The sequence below is a fragment of the Loxodonta africana genome, chromosome 15 (genome assembly GCF_030014295.1).
Source record: "Loxodonta africana isolate mLoxAfr1 chromosome 15, mLoxAfr1.hap2, whole genome shotgun sequence".
NCBI lineage: Eukaryota > Metazoa > Chordata > Mammalia > Proboscidea > Elephantidae > Loxodonta > Loxodonta africana.
The window spans coordinates 30,389,782-30,406,361 of record NC_087356.1 but is presented as its reverse complement, the minus strand read 5'-3'; the positions used below and the strand labels follow the sequence as shown (position 1 = coordinate 30,406,361).

Below are 16,580 nucleotides of genomic sequence, written 5' to 3'. Positions count from 1 at the left end.
TTAATATATGTAACTGAACTGGACTAAGTAGTGTATTAAGCGGGAAACCATTTGATTTTTTTTAATAATTTTTATTGTGCTTTAAGTGAAAGTTTACAAATCAAGTCAGTCTCTCACACAAAAACCCATATACACCTTGTAACACACTCCCAATTACTCTCCCCGTAATGAGACAGCCTGCTCTCTCCCTCCACTCTCTTTTCGTGTCCATTTTGCCAGCTTCTAACCCCCTCCACCCTCTCATCTCCCCTCCAGGCAGGAGATGCCCACATAGTCTCGTGTCCACCTGATCCAAAAAGCTCACTCCTCACCAGCAAAAAATGTGGAACGCTTCACGAGTTTGCGTATCATCCTTGCTCAGGGGCCATGCTAATCTTCTCTGTATCGTTCCAATTTTAGTATATGTGCTGCCGAAGCAAGCACACCGTTTGATTTTCTACCATCCCCTGGCGAACTGGTTTTCTCTAATATTCCTTCTGAGACACTGGATGAAATCTCAGGAAAATTTCAGAATTTCACCAGATGTCCAAAAATCCAAACCTTCAATGCTAAATACTAAAATTTTAATCCTTCATCCAAACTAAAACCTCCTTTCTTTATGAACTCTGGTCTGAATCAGGTTCTGTGATCCACAAAAGGAAACCGACTTTTGTCGACACCTTCAATATTTCTCCCTACCCTGAACTTCTATCAGTCTTAGAAGAAATACAGTTGGAATGCTCCACAGAAGCAAGAATAGCAAACCTTCGTCTTACTTACTTTTAACACATCACCAGAAAAGATCAATTGCTAGAAAAGGGCATAATTATTGGTAAAGTAGAGGGTTGCTATGAGTCGGAATCGACTCGACGGCATTGGTTGGTTTTTTTTAAAATAGAGAGTCAGTGAAAATGTGGAAAACCCTACATGAGATGGACTGACACAATACCTGCAACAATGGACTTGGACATCAAAGATTGTGAAGACGGCACAGGACTGGGCAACATTTCCTTTTTGTTATACTTAAGGTAGCCATGAGTCGGAGCCAACTTTTTGGCAACTAACGGTAAAAATTTTGATCTTCTACTTATGTTCCCCACTGACTCTATCCTTTAGCTCCTCCAGGGATGCTATCTTAGTTATCTAGTGCTGCTATAACAGAAATACCACAAATGGACGGCTTCAATAAACAGAAATTGATTCTCTCACAGTCTGGTAGGCTAGAAGTCCAAATTCAGGGCATCAGCTCCAGGGACGGCTTTCTCTCTCTGTCAGCTCTGGAGGAAGGTCCTTGTCATCAATCTTCCCTTGGTCTAGGAGCTTCTTCACACAGGAACCTCAGCTCCAACGGATGCACTCTGCTTCTGGCACTGCTTCCTTGGTGGTATGAGGTCCCCATGTTTCTCTGCTCGCTTATCTCTTTTACATCTCTAAAGAGATTGGCTTAAAACTAAACCTAATCTTGTAGATTGAGTCCTGCCTCATTGACAAAACTGCCACTAATCACACCTCATCGACTTCATAGAGATAGAATTTACAACACACAGGGAAATCACATCAGATGGCAAAATGGTGGACAATCTCACAATACCGGGAATCATGGCCTATCAAAGTTTGGGGGACACAATTCAATTCATGACAGATGCAAATGCCCCAACTGGAGGCCTCCAACTGAGATTTCCTGTATAGACAATGCCTCCTCCATTGGACACTGATCACTCCCCTTCAGCTCCTGTCTTCTTCCAGTGGCCCTGCTTCAGTCTCAAGGTCAAAATTCCCATCTGTCCCACAGGAAACTCATGACCTTACCAATCAGAAGTCTGTCTTTCTCTTTCTCAATGCTGTCAGAGCAGTTGGACAACTTCTTATCCTTGGACACATTCAGGAGCACTCACCTCCTCCTCCATGTATGGGGGAGGCCCCAGCACTCTGACTCCATCTTGAGGCATCCTTGTTTTATTCTTATATAGCCTGGAGAGGATAGGAGCTAATGGTGGCAGAATTTGTTTGGGGCCAGCCATCCTTTTTGCAAGTCTTGCAGAGATAGTCCATGAACTTGTTTTTTAACAAGGGGTACATGATATTTATTTTCTCCAGCTTTGAGATCTCACTCAAAACTTCAAAAAAGAAAGAGTTCCATTTTAATATCCGGTCACATGAGCATTTAATGATGAAGGTTGCAGCACAAATAAGAGCTGATAACAACGAGGTAACATTTATCGATGGATTATTTGTTGCCAGTCGCTGTACAAACAGCAACACAGTATTAACTCCCTACAATAGCCCTGTGAGGTAAGAATTGTTAGGAGGAAATTCTGACTCAGAGAGGTTAAGTGATTTGGTTAAGGTCGTACGGATAGTAGTTAGGAAAAGAAATAATAATTTATAAAGTACTCTAGGACACTTAATTACCTCATTGGGAAAAAAAAAAAAATAATTTTAGGTCCTGTCATCCACTCAATATCAAAGTAAAGCTTAGAGTTTAATAGTTATACATTAGGAAGTAAAAAAATAAAAGCAAAAATAGAAAATGAATATTTATTAAATTCCTAGATGGAGAACATCATTAACGTATACCTGATGAAGAAGAAGGCACCAAAGAAAAAATAGATATAAAGATATCAAATTAAAAAGTTTACGCATCCTTTTATACATACCAAAATTAAAAGACAAACCACAAACTGAAGAAAATATTTTCAAAATACATAACAAAGAGAAAAAAAAGAGACATCAGGTTAAATGTGATGATTGATTATGCATATTTATCCCGTCTTCTTCCTGAAACCCACTACTTAGTAGGACTCAAGGGGCACATAAGGAGCCCTGGTGACGTAGTGGTTAAGTGCTTGGCTGCTAACTAAAAGGTCTGCAGTTCGAACCCACTAGCCATACCACTGGAGAAAGATGTGGCGGTCCGTTTCCCTAAAGATTTCAGCCTTGGAAACCCTATGGGGCAGTTCTACCCTGTCCTATAGGGTCATTATGAGTCAGAATTGATTCGATGGCAACAGGTTTAAGGGGCACATTTGTACATCTTATAAACCCACAAAGGCAAAGAGAACAGGAGAGGAAACAATGACAGATAAGAGATTTCAATAAAAATTTGAGAGACAAAAAGTAGACGGAGGAGTGGCCACAAAATAGAAGACTTGATGTGGTTACCTGTGGAGGAGGACAATTCCAGTAGCCGGGGGCTCCATGGAACTCTGGAAATGCCCACCATCAGGTTGGCTGGAGCTGAACACAGGAGGAATGGATGAAAATCAAGGGCATTGCATCCACCTCACGTGTGGAGTTCCCCGTGTCCTGGATTTTGCTGATGGCTTTCCTTATGGCCCATAAGTTACGTAGGGGCAACTTTTAGGTTTGTCCAGTGCTGAGGAGTTGCCCAGGATGTGGGCCTTTCAGTGTAGAAATGGGAATTATTGGCCATGCTATGTTTAACATGGCCTCTGTCCTCTGTATTTCCTTCATATTAAGAATTGGAAATGGAGACTTATCTGATTCAGGTTTGTTTTTACAGCAAGACAATTTCTTAGGTGGTGCCAGGCTCTGTCATTAGAAGAAACACAATGTTTGGTTATGTTTTTTTTGAATGGTGTTAACAGTCACTGATGCTCAATACCTAGATTCATTAATTGCACAGTATTAAAAAACAAAAAACCAAACCCGTTGCAGTCCAGTGGATTCCGACTCATAGTGACCCTATAGGACAGAGTAGAACTGCCCCATAGAGTTTCCAAGAAGCGCCTGATGGATTCGAAGTGCTGACCTTTTGGTTAGCAGCCGTAGAACTTACCCATTTTGCCACCAGGGTTTCTATATTACTATATCGTAATTCTATTATTCTGTCATTAGTTATTACATAAAATACTTCTACAAAGAGAAACTTCTCCCATCAGCTATTTGATTCTTTCCATTAATTTACCACTTTTCAAAATATCAGCTCCCCAGTATTTTCTAAAATCGACCAATTAGATTTCTTTTATATGCTTATGAGCTCAGGATTTTTAAAATATTTGATGTATTGCAATCCATTGCAGTTATTTTCCTCTTTGGGGCTCAATTTGTTCCGTCTTTGACTACCAGGGCCTTTTTAAGTGGCCTCCTGAGTCCTTTTGGCATGGTACCATTAGTCACTCAGATGTCCTTGCTGTTTGATGGTAATATGTTTCATGCCAGGAATCAGTCTTTCCTTTAAGAAACCTTGGTTGCTTTTAATGAGATTGTTATTATTATAAGCATATAATCTGGCTGCTAGGGGTACTTATTGCTATGGGCTTTGTCATTGTTTCAAGATCTTTTTTTTTAAGATGAATTATGTAATGAATTTAAGATGATACTTTCAGTTCAAATTCATAACAGATTTTTGACTTAATCTCTTCTATTGTGCATTTATATGTCCTTTCTCTCGTGCTGGGATTTCTGATTTCAGCAACATGAGGATGGCAGAATTAAAATCTCATATACTTACTCATTTGTTTTATCTCACAATACCTACACTGAAGTCTTAGAATAACAATATCGATTTCTACAAGGCACATAATTACTAAAACAGTTTAAAAATTTTTCCAGTAATTTCAGCTACAATAACTAGAGCTGTGTAGTGAAAATTACTGTGTTTTAAAGTCACTTGGAATGGTTGCTCTCTGAACTAATATTTTTTAATACTTTATTCTTAAATATGAATTAGCAGCTTAGGATCACAGGTTATCCCCTCCCAGGGGGAGGGGGGCTTCAAAATGAAAACAAACAAACAAAAAAACTACCAAAATAAACTGACAAAAAGGGTAGCCATATTTTTTAAAGCAATAAAAGAGTTAGAAAACAAAATGAGAAAACATTTCGAAAGCAAATAAAAATCAAATAGATACAATATAATGTAGGAGAGAAAAGAAAAGAGGGATCAGTCTAAGATATTCAATTAGTAGAAATTCCAGAGAGATCAGAGAAAAGAAAGAAGAAAAAAAATTATCAGAGAACTTTCCAGAACTGAAGGACATGTTCCTAGGTTGAAAGAATTCATCAAAACACTCAGCACAGTGAATAAAAAAGAGCCTATATCAAGATACATCATGGTAAAATTTTATTACTTTAGAGACAAAGGGAAGATATAAAAACTTAGAAAGAGGAAAATAGGCCCATAGAAAGGCTCTGGAATCAAAATCGTATTTAATAGTCACACCAGAAGCTAGAAGATGATGGAAAAATGCTTCTCAGCTCTGAAAAAAAAAAAAAAATTATTTCCAGCTAATGTTCTATACCAAATTAGAAACAACTGCAAAGGTAAAATAAGGATATTTTAAGACATGCAAATGCTCAAATATTTATGCTTCATGTACTCTTTCTTAAGCAGATCTTGGAAGATGCATTTTAGCAAAATGAAGGAGAAAACTAAGAATGAGTAAAACAGAAATTCAAAAAACAGGAAATCCAACACTAAGAGAGAAAAAGGTTACGTTCCAGATTGACCAAACTTGACTGTTGTTGTGTGCCATTGAGTCAATTCTGACTCATAGCGATCCTATAGGACAGAGTAGAACTGCCCCATAGGGTTTCCAGGGAGTAGCTGGTGAAGTTGAACTGCCGATGTTTTGGTTAGCAGCCTGAGCTCTTAACCACTTAGCCACGAGGGCTACATGACCAAATAGGATTAGAGCAATAAAGTCCACAGCGCCAGGATAGAGGTGTCAGGGAAAACATATTTAACTGCTAGATCATCGGATGTGTTTAAGCATTTGGATGATAATATTGATAGACATTTGTCATATTTGTTAAGTAGATTTACTGGAGGATTTGGAAAGAAAAGGCTTTGGAAAATGGCTACATAAATAAATTTAAAATGAGGTATTATTTTTATTAACCCCAGAAAAAATGTAAATGTTGTACCCCAAAACAAACAAAATCATAGCATATTATCTGGCTCAGCAGTGAAGAAAAATATGTATGTAATAATGTAAACACTGACTTTCTTTTCAATAACTTCTTACTTTGGAGTAATTTTAGATTTACAGAAAAGTTGCAAAGGTAGTAGAGAGAGCTGTCATGTATCCTTCACCCAGCTTCCGCTCATGTTACTGCCTTACATAAACAGGGTACACTTGTCAGTACTGTGTGGTGCCAACAGTTCGTGCATTTGACTGCTAACCAAAAGATTAACTGCTGGAGTCTACCCAGAGGCACCCTTGGAAGAAAGGCCCGGTGATCTACTTTCAAAAAATCAGCCACAGAAAACCCTAAGGAGCAAGGTTCTACTCTGATGCAAATGGGGTTGCCATGAGTCCGAATCAACTCCAGGGCAACTGTTACATTAAGCCACAGACTTCATCTGAACACCACCAGTTTCTCCACTGGTGTCCTTTTTCTGTTCCAGAATCAAATCCAGGATTCCTCATTATGTTTAGAAACTCTGACTTCTTATTTAACCAAAACTTTGCTTTTACCACAATTAAAAAATAAAAAGAGGGAGAAAAAATGTGAGCGTGTGTGTGTATTGGCATATAAAAGAGAGCAAAATCCTCATCTTTCATAATAGGGTACCACAGCAGATACCATCTGAAACTCAGGAGTCAGCAAATAGTTAACCCATTGCTGTCAAGTGGATTCTGACTCATAGGGACCCTATAGGTCCCTGTAGGACGGAACTGCCCCACAGAGTTTCCAAGGAGTGCCTGGTGGATTTGAACTGCCGATCTTCTGGTTAACAGCGGTAGCTTTTAACCGCTATGCCACCCGGAATGGTTAGGTAAGAATAATATTTTTTTTAATGTATGTAATTACAGAAGAAACAGCTAAAAAAATTAACAGTGGCTGCTGCTGCTACCTGAGACTAGGGCCCAAGTGTGGCTTGGAGGTAAAGGGCTACTGTTTTTTCATCACAAACTTTTAGTACCCTGATGTTTTTAATTATATGCTGGTATTACTTTTGTAAAAATAAAAATGAAGTCAAACACAAGGTGGGAAAAATAAAACTATTATTCTTAAAATCAACTGATAAGAAAACATAGATTTCAATAGATTAAAGGCAAAGGTTATGAACAAACCATTTTCCTGAGAAAATAAAAATGCTAATAAACGTCTGAAAACAAATGCAATCTCTGTAATAACCCAGTAAATGCAAACTTAAAAATAACTGGTTAAAATGCAGCCAGTCAAATTAGAAAAGAATAGTAAAAATCACAATATTCAACAATGATTTTTATGTATTTTGCAGACACGCACTGCTGTTGAAATGAGGCATGTGTACTGTGGTACTACTTTTTTAAGTACTGTGTAAATATGTATCAAAAAAAACCGAACCAGTTACCGTGGAGTCGATTCCGCTTCATAGCGACCATCCAGGACAGAGCAGAACTGCCCCATAGGTTTCCAAGGAGCGGCTGGTGGATTTGAACTGCCCACCTTTTGTTCAGCAGCCAAGCTCTTAACCACTACACCGCCAGGGCTCCAAATGTGTATCAAGAACCTTAAAATGTTCATGCTTTTTGACCCAGTGATTTTACCTTTGAGAATATGTCTTAAGGAAGCAACCCAAAATAAAAAGAAAATTCTGTGTTAAAATTAAAAAGAAAAAAAGTGTTATTTAGGAAGTGCCTCCACCAACATACAAAAATGCTAATGTAATATTATTGAGATTTAGAAAAATAATAAAACTTGTCCACATGGCATGATTTTAACTATGTGTAAGAAATGGCATAGATTTTCTTCCTTGAAGGAAATTCACCAATATTGAAGTTAATGGCTGCTATCATGAGGTGGTGTGATTATGGGTGATTTTGATTTTATTCTTTAGGCATTCTGCACTTTCTACAATTTTTAAATAATGAGAATGCACTGCATTTATCACCTGGAGAAACTTTTAAGTGCTATTTAAAGAATGTGGGGTGAGGCTGACACAAGCAGAAATTGTCAGATTGGGGACAGGTCTTTGTTTCCACCTTTGCTCTGGTGCCCCCAGCCCCCTCCTGTTCCCTTCCTAGCACTCTGTATCCAGCCTCTAGGGCCTTGATGGCCCCAACTCATGGCAACCCCATGAACGATGAAACAAAATGCTGCCCCATCCCATGCTATCCTCATGGTCAGTTCCAGATTGACCATTGTGATTCATGGCGTTTGCGTTGGCTGAGTTTCAGAAGTAGATCACCAGGCCATTCTTCCTAGTCTGCCTTAGCCTGGAAGTTCTGCTAAAACCTGTTTGATATCATAACAACATTTTTTCATTCACCAAAGAGTTATGGAATATCTCTAGGTCCAATCCCCACATGGTGTCTTGTACTATGCAATTTGATGTAAAGCAGAAGAAAGCATGATCTCAAAGAGATGTGAGCCTCATAGAAAGACACAAGCACATAAATAATTATAGTACAAGATAATGCATACTATTAAGTTGAACCATATGAAATTGTCATTTTTGTTGGTCAAAAGCAGTCAACTAGGGGCAATTCATATACAGATACTATGGGAGCAGAGAAGTATCACAGGAAACTTCAGGTATTATATACGTCCTAGTGATATATTTTGTAAGAGGAAGTTTCTTGTGGTGGAATTTCAAGCATTGGGAGAGTTGCTAGGTAACATAATTCTGAATGATAAGATGCTAGTAAGAATAGCTTCTGATTTTGCAGGGCTATTATTATTTGTATGGGACTGCGGTGAGATGGATCAATTTTATGTGACCTTTCTAGCCACAGTCTTGTAACTCCCACTCAGGTGATTGGGCGGGACTATGTGATAGGATAATTGTGGCCCACCAAAGGGGTTGGTCAGTTTTGCCATCCCCACTCTGTTTGAAATGAGGCACTCCAGAGCAGTAGAGAGAGGACCCCACCACCACCAAGGAAGATCAGCCAGGAGCCAGCACATCCTTTGGACCTGGGATCCCTGCGCTGAGAAGCTCCTGGACCCAGGAGACAGACAGTGAGTTGTAACCCTGAAGACGGTGAGAAGTGGTGGGAGAGAAGCGGGTGCAGAGACTTAGCAGCAGAAGACAGTATGGGGGGCTTCCCAGCCAACAGAGCAAGAAAGCCGAGTGCCTGGGTACCTCCAGGGACTTACTGGCAGGGGCTAAAAGATCTGCACAACACTTGCCTGAGCAGGGCAGAGGCCTAGGGCCAGAGAGAAATGTGCCTGCGGGCACAGCTGAAAAGATACTGTCCTGATGGAAGACCTGTATCCTCAAGTGTTCCTGAGCCTCATTTGTAACATGTTACTTTCCTAATAAACCCCACAATCATGAGTGTGATCTGTGAATTCTGTTTGGTCATTGTAATGAATAATCAAACCCAGCAGAGAAGCAGAGAGGGAGGGTTGATGTCAGAATTGGTAAAGATGGTAGAGAGAGGAGGTATATCTGACTTCGCCTCATAGGAATCAGCCTTGGGTTGTTGATCTTGATTCTCCTTCTCCCTTGGGAAGTTAGAGGAGGTCAGACACTGCTCTCATGCCATTTTTACAGGGACAAATCACTAAGCTAGGTTGCTGGAAATTACAGTGAGTTTTTTCAGACCTAGAGATGTGAGCTAGATGGTTGTCTGCAGAGACGTGGTAGTGGAAACCAGGAGAGTGGGTGTGCTCAGAAAGGGTGATGGCAAGAAACAAGGAATTGCACTGTGTGGTAGATGGAGAGGTCCAGGCCAAGGAAGGGCAAGAGGAGATACAGGACAGTGCAGGCCCTACAGAATCCAAAGGGGAAGAAACTTCAAGGATGACAGCAAGCAACAGTGCTCCAGAGTACGTAGAGATGCTGATGATATCTGAGCCATAGGAGGGCATGTGAAGAGCATGTGATCAGTGCAGAAACCAGACTGCACTGACTTCAACCAAAGGGTTGAAGCAGGAGTAAGGCAGTATGGTACAGAGGTTAACCACTATAGTGAGCTCTGGAGTCAGATGTCCTGGATTTACTTCCTGGTTCTGCTGCTAACCAGCTACGAGAATTTAGGCACATTACTCATCATCTGTGTTTCAGAATCATCATTTACAAAATGAGAATAATGACAGCAACCCCTGATGTGATAGATTACCCTGACAGACCCCATTCTTCTCCCTTCCTAGATCCACAGGGACAGTGGTGGTTCCGTGGTCAAATTCTCACTTTCAGACTGGAGAGCAGGGCTTTGTTCCCAGTCCGTGCACCTCCGGTATAGCCACTGTTTGGCTGCCAGTGGAGGCTCATGTGTTACTATGATGCTGAACAGGTTCCAGTGGAGCTTCCAGACTAAGATCAACTAGAAAGAAAGGCCTAGTGATCTACTTCTGAAAATCAGCCAATGAAAATCCCATGAATCACAATGGTCCAATGCACAACTGATCATAGGGATGGTGCAGGACTAGGCAGTGTTTTATTCCGTTGTACATGGAGGTGCCATGAGTCTGGGGTTGACTCAACAGTAGCTAACACATCTTACAAACCCGATTCATACCCTTTGCCATGCAACTTTGCAGTGCCCTCCCACTCTGATTGTGGACTCTGCTTTTTTACTTCCTTTGGCCAATAAAATGGGTAGAAATGACAGTGAGCCAGTTTCAACCTCAAAAGGCCCTGTGTGTTTCTGTCTGCTTGCTTTCATTCCCCTCTGCCATCACTAGAAGATACTCGGACCAGTCCACTGGATGAAGAGAGGAATATAGAGTAAAGCTGACTCTCCCTGCAGTCCCAGGTGAAGCCAGGCTTGATTACTGACCCCAGGCATGTGAACGAGCAAGTGACAATCAGCAGAGCCATCTAGCCACCTCCCCAACCTGCCAGCTGACCCCAGACATGTAAGCAATCGATTCTTATTGTTTAATGTACTGAGATTTTGTGGTTGCTTGTTATGCAGCATTATTGTGAAGAAAAATAACTGATACCGTATAAGGTTCTTGCAGGATTAAGTGAGATAATGTGTATAGACCATGTTGAGCAGTGCTTAACACAGAGTAACTGCTGGAACAAGTGTTGTTGTTGACAGTTGCCATGGAGTCCATTCTGACTCATAGCAACCCCATGCAGACTGTTCCACAGGGTTTTCAAGTTTGTGACCTTCAATGGAGAAGCAGATTTCCAGGCTGCCTGCCGAGATGCCTCTGAGTGAGTTTGAACTATCAACCTCTCATCTGGTAGTCGAGTCCATAACCATTTGCACCAACCAAGCACTCCTAAACAAGTGTTAGTGGTTATCATTATTAGAGACAGTGATTATTTTCCTGGGGCCATACCAGGACAAACTAAAGGTATCCTGGGTAGACTAGTAATTTGGTGACTTTCCAAGTTGGTAGACTAATAATTGGTGACTCTCCAAATTGATATTTTTCCTATATTTTCTCATTGTTCATTTAGTAAGAGAGGAAGAAAACTGAATTTTTTCAGTAATTATTGTATACAAAACTGATTTATTTACTAAACCATTTCTACCAACTGAACCACAGTTGATGTTTCAGGGCAAAAATGGCAAAATATCTGCCATTTTTCTGTAATTCCACTTTTCTCTAGTGTTCTTCCGTGATTTCCAAACAAGACAACTTCTGGTATAGTAGACTGACTAGTGTAAAACTCAAGATAAAACAAACCTCTCGCTTCCAGTAAATGACACTATGCCATGTATTATTCAGTTTTAGCATTTCAGCAGAATGAGACTTCGGACTCTTAGCCAACTGACTGCTTCTGTGTCATAAACATACTTGACAGAAATAGAATGTCCTCACCAGGAGCTTTTGTTCTGTTCTTTTCATTATTTCCACATGAAACCAAGGTCTGCCTCTGCAGAAGCAGTGTGTATTTCTTCAGTTTATTGCAGTGGGGTTTAGCATTCCTTTTAGGCTAAACAATTGTCTCGGACACTGTCTAGGATTAAATTGGGTCCCCCCAAAATGTGTGTCAACTTGGCTAAGGTATGATTCCCAGTATTGTGTGATTGTCCACCATTTTATCATCTGATGTGATTTTCCTTTATGTTGTAAACCCTACCTCTATGGTGTCAATGAGGTGGAATTAGAGGCATTTATGTTAATAAGGCAGGGCTCAATCTAAAAGATTAGGTTGTGTTTTAAATCAATAATTTTTGAGATACAAAAGAGAGAGGTAAGCAGAGAGACAGGGGGACCTCATACCAACAAGAAAAAAGAGCCAGGAGAAGAGCACGTTCTTTGGACCCAGAGTCCCTGCTCTGAAAGGCTCTTTGACCGGGAAGATTGATGACAAGGACCTTCTCCCAGAGCAGACAGAAAAAGCCTTCCCCTGGAGCTGGCACCCTGAATTTGAATTTCAAGCCTCCTAGACTGTGAGAGAATAAATTTCTGTTTGTTAAAGCCATCTACTTGTGGTATTTCTGTTATAGCAGCACCAGATGACTAAGACAGACACCTTTATAACTACTGCCCTCCTTGCTTGGTTTGGGGGCTGCCTGACTCCAGGGAAACTGCATAACCAAAGGCACCTTTTGTAAAACTGTGTCTGCAGGTGTTGATGTGGAATTCAGGTGGCTCGATGCAGCATCTGATGTCAATGCCTTGCTTAACAGATGTAAAAGATTACCAGGCCATCAAACCAAAGGGTAAAACCATTTGCTTTTGAGTTGACCCCACTCGTGGCGACCCCATTTGTGTCAGAGTAGAACTGTGCTCCATATGGTCTTCAGTGGCTTATTTCTTGGAAGTAGATCAGCAGGCCTTTCTTTGGAGGTGACTCTGGGTAGACTCAAACCACCAATCTTTCAGTTAGCAGCTGAGCACAATAACCATTTGTACCACTCCGGGGCTCCCAACCAAAAAGTAATAACCCTCTAAATTCTAATCCCTGATTTTCTTTCCTTTTTTTCCTTCCATTATTAATTGAAACAAAACCCAACTGGACTATTAACTATTCCCTGGACAATGAGTGTAAAAAAAAAAAAAACAAACAGCAAATGAGTGTTTGGAGTTTACTATTCCAAAAAGATTCCATGTCCCTCCCTTCCAACTGTCTTGGAAGGCTGAGGGCCCTATAGCCAAGGTCCCTGGAAATTAAGATTCTTTGCAGTTGTGCCCATGTAGACAGTCTCTCCTCAATAAGTCTCTTCACCCCGATCACTGGGTTCATATCCCAGCTCAGCCACATATTAACTAATTGACCTTGGGCCAGTTTCTTAGTCTCTCTGTGCTTCTGTTTTCTCATCAGTAAAATGAGAGTGATAATAACATTCCCCTCATGATGATTTTGTGAGGATTGAATTCAACAATTCATACAAAATGGTTAGCACAGTATCCACCTGCTAGACAGTGCTCATTTACCTATTCAACAAATGTTTATTGAGCCTATCCTGTGCCCAAAACTAAAACCAAACCGATTGCCATCGAGTCAATTCCAACTCATAGCAACCCTATAAGACAGAGTAGAACTGCCTTGTAGGGCTTCCAAGGGGTGGCTAGTGGATTTGAACTGCTGGCCTTTTGGTTAGCACCCTGAGCTCTTAACCACTGTACCACCTGGGCTCCACTATATACCAGGCATGGGGAATAATCAGTCATTCAACAAAACAGACCGAGAATGTTTTTGAACCTTACATTCTAGTGAAGTAGACAGACAATTAACTATGAATAGACTAAATGAGTAATTGAAAGAGTATGTTAGACAATGATAAGTGATAGGGAACAAAAGAAAAAGTCATGCAAGGTAAGGTGGATGGAGAGTGCTGAGCAGGGAGCGGAGAAAGTTGCAATATTGAATACGAAGAGAGAAGCCTCATCAAGGTGGAATTGAAGGCTCAAAGCAGGTGAGGGAATGAGCCCAGTGGATAGCCAAGTGAAGACCATTCCACTAAGAGGGAACAGCTGGAGCCACGGCCCTAAGGCAATGAGAGTCTGGTGTCTACAAGGAATGACGGGGGCGCCATGAGCAGAAGGTGTCTGGGAAAAGTGGTAGGAGATGAGTCAAAGGGATAACAGGGTCTAGTCTCTTGGAGTCATGACAGCCTGACACTCTCAGGACTTGGGCTTTCACTCCAGTGAAATGGCAAACTGCTGCAGGATTTTGAGAAAAGGAATGACATGATTTGATTTTCATTTTAAAGTGATCACTCTGGCTAGGGACGATGGTCTTGGGGGACATCTAGCTCAACTGGCACAACATAGTTTATAAGGAAAATGTTCTACATCCTACTTTGGTGAGTGGTATCTGAGGTCTTAAAACCTTGTGAGTGGCCATCTAAGATATGCCTACCGTTCCCACCCAGTCTGGAGCAAGAGAGAATGAAGAAAACCAAAGACACAAGGAAAAGATTAGTTCAAAGGACTAATGGACCACGAGTAACACAGCCTCCACCAGACTGAGTACCAGCTCAACTAGATGTTGCCCAGCTATCACCACTGACAGGCATCACAATAGAGGGTCCTGGATAGAGCAAGAGAAAAATGTAGAACAAAATTCTAACTCACAAAAAAAGACCAGACTTACTGATTTGACAGAGACTGGAGAAACCTCAAGAGTATGGCCCCTGGACACCCTTTTAACTCAGTAATGAAGTCACTCCTGAGGTTCACCCTTCAGCAAAAGATTAGTCAGGTCCATAAAACAAACAATAATACATGTAGCTCAACCATGTATATGAGATTAAGTGGGCACACCAGCCCAGTGGCAAGGACGAGAAAGCAGGAGGGGACAGGAAGGCTGAATGAAAGGAAATGGGGAACCCAAGGTCAAGAAGGGGAGAGTGTTGACATGTGTCAGGGTTAACAACCAATGTCACCAAACAATATGTGTATTAATAAATGAGAAGCTAATTTGCTCTATAAACTTTCACCTAAAGTGCAATAATAAATAAATAAAAATAAAGAAATCACTCTGACTTTTGTTGAGAATACATTGTTGGGGAGAAAAGTGAAGTCAGAAAGACTTGTTAGGTAGGTATTGCTGTAACATAGGCAAGACATGCTGGTAGCTCTGGTTGGGTTGAGAGGAGGAAAAAGAGGGGGTAACTATGGAAGTGGTGGGAAGGGAATGGATTCTGAATGCATTTTAAAGGCAAAGCTAACTGCATTCCCTGAGAGATTAGATATGGGATGTAAGAGAGAGTCAAGGCATGCAACCTGAGCAACTGGAAAGATTGAGTTGCCATCTTCTGTGATGTGAGTCAGAATCAACTCAATGGCAGTGGGTTTGGTTTTGGTTTTTGGTGATGGGGAAGGTTGGGAGTGAGAAAGAGCAACAGCTTAGTCTTGTTAAGAAATGTTAGCTACTTTTGTTATCATTACATGTTGCTGTGTACTGTTATAAATATAAGTACCTATCATATCTCCTTCTCCAGATGGCAAACTCCATGAGACTAGGGACTATATCATGCTCTTCTTTTTAACTGACCGCAATGCTACACCAGTTTAGCTGATACGGCTGTGCTCTGAATTTGCAACACACATCAGCTACATTTTTGGTACTTGCAAGTAAGTAAAACAACTACTGTTCATCCTTCAAAGTCTTATCTGGCGGAAATAAAAAAGGAAGAAGAAAAGCAACATTGATGAAGGATAACCTGAATGGCATAGAGGTCATTCCCTCACAGATACATAAATACCACTGTCATGGATTGAATTATGTCCCTCCAAAAATGTATGTATCAATTTGGCTGGGCCATGATTCCCAGCATTGTGGTTGTCCACCATTTTTTTATTTTAATTTTATGTTAAAGAGGATTAGGGTGGAGTTGTAACACCACCCTTACCCAGGTCACATCCCTGATCCAATGTAAAGAGAGTTTCCTTGGGGTGTGGCCTGCACCACCTTTTATGTCTCAAGAGATAAAAAGGAAAGGGAAGCAAGCAGAGAGTTGGAGGCCTCATACCACCAAGAAAACAGCACCAGGAGCAGAATGTGTCCTTTGGACCTGGGGTCGCTGCGCCTGAGATGCTCCCAGACCAAGGGAAGACTGATGTATCACAAGGACTTTCCTCCAGCCAACAGAGAGAGAAAGCCTCCCCCTGGAGCCGGCACTCTGAATTCAGACTTCTAGCCTACTGGACTATGAGAGAATAAGCTTTTCTTTGTTAAAGCCATCCCCTCGTGGTATTTCTGTTATAGCAGCAATAGATGACTAAAACAACCACCCTTAGGTTAATTGTGGCATCTGAATTGCAGCACACTTGCATCCCTAAACTACTTCCATAAACGTTATTTTGATGAGATGACCACGGCTGATATGGAGGAATGTTATAAGAGCCAGCTCTTTAAAACTCAGTGCTGTGTTTCCTACATAGATGTAAGGGAAGATGTTTGGTATGTTGCAGTCTTTCTTTACAGGAGAAATTTCTTGACTCCACTTTACCTCACTAATACAGTCCAATTTCTTTTCTTCTTTCAAATAAAACTCAAAATAATTGTTTATACCAGGGATGTGCCCCATTTTTTTTTTAAAGAGTACTTTAGGCTTTGCAGTTCAGTGTACTCTGTGGCAGCTATTCAACTCTGCCATTGTAATACAAAAGAAGCCATGGACATTATATAAATGAATGGTAGTGGCTTTGTTTCAATAAAACTTTATTTATGAAAACAGGTGGCAGACATATTTGCCCTATAAGCCATAGTTTGCCAAACCTTGATTATCTCTAGTTACCTCTAGTTCATCTCCCATTCTGTCTTAAAAATGTTGACATCTTCA

The 16,580-nt window shown here is 40.8% G+C and overlaps 1 non-coding gene across 1 annotated transcript; it reads right to left on the bottom strand.

The window, feature by feature from the left end:
* Window positions 1–316: 316 nt before the first annotated feature.
* LOC111751592 (U6 spliceosomal RNA) lies at window positions 317–423 on the bottom strand. The gene has a single exon (XR_002786724.1). It is a non-coding gene; the product is annotated as a U6 spliceosomal RNA (small nuclear RNA).
* Window positions 424–16,580: the final 16,157 nt, after the last annotated feature.